Below are 3,440 nucleotides of genomic sequence, written 5' to 3'. Positions count from 1 at the left end.
AAGAATTTCCTCACCTCCTGGAACTCGTCAACTTCTTTCTCCTTTCTCTTTAGCAGTTCATTGTCTCTCTTCTCTTCCATCTCAGTTAGCTTCGCCATTATGAATGTTCTAAATTCTTTATCAGACATTTCCATGATTTGCATTGAACTGCTTGTGGATGAAGAGGAGTTATTCTTTTCCCTTGGAGGAGAGGTATTTTCTTGTTTTCCCACATTTCTTGTGGTCCTGTGGTGATTTCTTGTCATCTGATGGATGGTGTGTTTCTTTCAAATTCTTGAAGTTCAATCTGAGTACTCAGGAGCGAGCAGAAAGAGGTGCTCTGGAATCTCTTTGCTATTCTGTTGTGATCACTGGTGCAGCAGATTCAGTAGATATTGAGGAATGTTCACCCTAATAGTATTTGGATGTTTAGCTACAGTGCCCTTAGATCCATCACGCTAGCTTTGTTTGCTGGAGACTGAATTATGAGTAGAAAGTCTTCATTTCTCCTGTCCCCTGAAATGACTAGTTTGCAGGAGCCATGAGGAATCCTCTTCTGAAGGAAGGCCTCAACTCTACTCTTTAATATGCATTTTTTATAAACTCTTTTAAAAACTTTTGTACTAGAATGTCTGCTTCCTGAGGTTGAATTGAAAGACTTGGTGGGGCCAGCAGGTGGCATGGTGGTTAAGTCAATGGACTCCCACAAATCTGATTTTTGGTTCAAGTATTGGATCTTGGCAGCTTGAAAATGATGTGAGGTACCTGTGACCTAAATCTCAAGAGGAGAATGGAGAATGTGAGGCCATCCCTCTGGTGAGTGATTTCTCACTTTCCCTCTCACTGTCTCTCTCTACCTCACTCTGGGCTGTGCACACAGTCTAAGGCAAAAACCTTAAGAAAAAATCTGGGACTTGAACTTTGCTGTAATTTCAGATAATTTAAGAAGTCAGGCTCTCTGCCTGTTACCCTGGGTTCCATCTGCGTGGTCACTGGGGAAAATCTGCAGCTGTGCTCACCATGCTTTGCCGGACAAGGTGTCTATAAAGAGTAAAAGATTCCTTATGGCTCCTGAGAACTAGTGATTTCAGAGAAAAAAGAGAAATGAAGATTTTCTACTGATAATTCAGCCTCCAGCCCACAATCTCGAGTGGTAGGAATCACCTCCAGAATTCTCTATTTCTCTGTCTCTCTCTGCCTCAGTCTCTGTCTCCTCATGTTTTTGAATTTTTTCCTTTTTAAAATTTTTCAAAGTAAAGTAGTTCCTTAGCTTTCAGCCCCACCTTTATCTCGCTAATAATCCCCTCTCCCCTTTCCACATAGGAGAGGCAAGGGGCAGGGCTTCAGAAGAAGATTCCTCCTGAGAACTAGTGATTTCAGTTTTCTACTTTTTACTTTTTTAAAATAATGATAACAATAATAATAATTTTTTTAGTTGTTTTTTATTCTTTCCTTCTTTTTTCCTCTGTATCTTTGTTGTTGTTGTTCTCTCTCTCTCTCTCTGTTTCCATTTCTTTTTTCTTTTATCTCATCTCTCTGCTCCTCAATCTCCATTCACTGTTTTTCTTTTTTCTTTTTTTTTTTTTTGAGAGTTTTTTTGTTGTTGTTGTTTGTTTGTTTGTTTGTTTGTTTTAGGGCACATGCGCTTGCCAGACAGACAGAGAGAGACAGAGAGACAGAAAGCAAGAAATCACCCCCCAGGGGGGATGGCCATGCCACAGTCCCCTCTCCTCCATTCTCCTCTTGGGATCTTGGGCATGCACGCACACATGCCTGGCGTGAGTTTAAGCCACTGGGTCCGAGACTCGAATCGTGGTCGGCTACGTGGAAGTCCAGTGATATAGCCATTACGCTAACTGCTGGCCCCTCCATTCACTGTTTTTCTAGATGGATCTAAGGGCACTATAGCCAAACATCCAAATACTATTACAGTTAACATATTCCTCAATATCTACTGAATCTGCTGTGTAAAGGGATCAAAATGGAATGGCAAAGAGATTCCAGATCACCTCTTTCCGCATGCTCCTGAATGCTCAGATTGAACTTCAAGTTTAAGAAGAAACACATGATCCATCAGATGACTAGAAATCACTGCAGGTTTACAAGAAATATGGGAAATCAAGAAAATACCTCTCCTCCAAGGGAAAAGAATAGCTCCTCCTCATCCATAGACAATACAATGGAAATTATGGAAATGTCTGATAAAGAATTTAGAGTATTCATAATGGTGAAACTAAGAGATGAAAGAGAAGAGAGACAATGAACAGCAGAAGAGAAAGGAGAAAGGAGATGATGAGTTCCAGGAGGTTAGGAAATTTTTGCAAGATCTAAAGGAGGAATTACATACTTTAAAAAGAACCAATGGGACTTGTTAGAGATGAAGGCTATAATACAAGAAGTCAAAATCTCCCTTGAAAATATTAAAAGCAGACTAGATCATACAAAAAATAGAATCTCAGAGATAGAAGAGAAAATTGTTAGCCTAGAAAAATCCACCACGAAGACTGAGAAAATGGCCCCACAAAATGAGAATAATATACAAGAAATACTAGCTACCATCAAAGGTCCAAACATCCAGATAATTGGTATCCCAGAAGGCAAAGAGACTCATAAGGGCATTGATAATCTATTCCATGAAATCCTACAAGAAAACTTGCCAAACCTAGAGAGGCACTAAAAATCCAGTCCCAAGAAATACAAAGGACCCCAAATAGAGTCAACCCAAGAAGATCTTCTCCAAGACACATTATAGTAGGTTAACCAAAACCACAGAGAAAGACAAGATACTAAGATGGGCAAGAGAGAAATGGCAAGTTACCTACAAAGGATATCCCATCAGGCTAACAGTAGACCTTTCATCAGGAACAATGCAAGTGAGGAAAGAATGGGAAAATACTTTCAAAGTGGTAAGGGAAAAGTAATTTCAATCAAGAATACTGTACTGGGCAAGATTATCCTTCATATGGGAAGAAAAGACAAGAATATTCTCAGATAAACAAAAAACCTGAAAGAATTTACTAGTATCAGATCTGATCTCTAAGAAGTTCTCAAGGGAGTGCTACATCAGGAAAATTAAATGCAGACACACAGAAATAAGAGTTCAAAAACTAGGAAAATGGCCAACTTAATCATAGGGACAAGTCTGGAGTTGAATATTATATCCCAGAATTTAATCAGGAAGCTTGAACCACAACAGAAGAAAGATTAAATACATGAGACTGAACTCGTGAAATAGCATTTTATGACTTTTGACTAAAATATTGGTGATTTTCTTCTAGGCTTCCTTGTCCAGTTTTAAAGATTTTTGTCCTGTCTTGAGCTGTCTATAGGTTCATGTACTTACTATTTTAACATAATCCTAACCTGTTTGCTGGCCTTAAGTTTTAAGCACAATTTCTTAGCATTTCTTCAATTTATTAAAGTTAAAACTGCTTTTCTTGAAGTTACCTGCTGACCTTGCT

Source organism: Tupaia chinensis, unplaced genomic scaffold (genome assembly GCF_000334495.1).
Source record: "Tupaia chinensis unplaced genomic scaffold, TupChi_1.0 Scaffold000420_1, whole genome shotgun sequence".
NCBI lineage: Eukaryota > Metazoa > Chordata > Mammalia > Scandentia > Tupaiidae > Tupaia > Tupaia belangeri.
The sequence above is the reverse complement of the archived record's forward strand: the minus strand, read 5'-3'. Positions refer to the sequence as shown.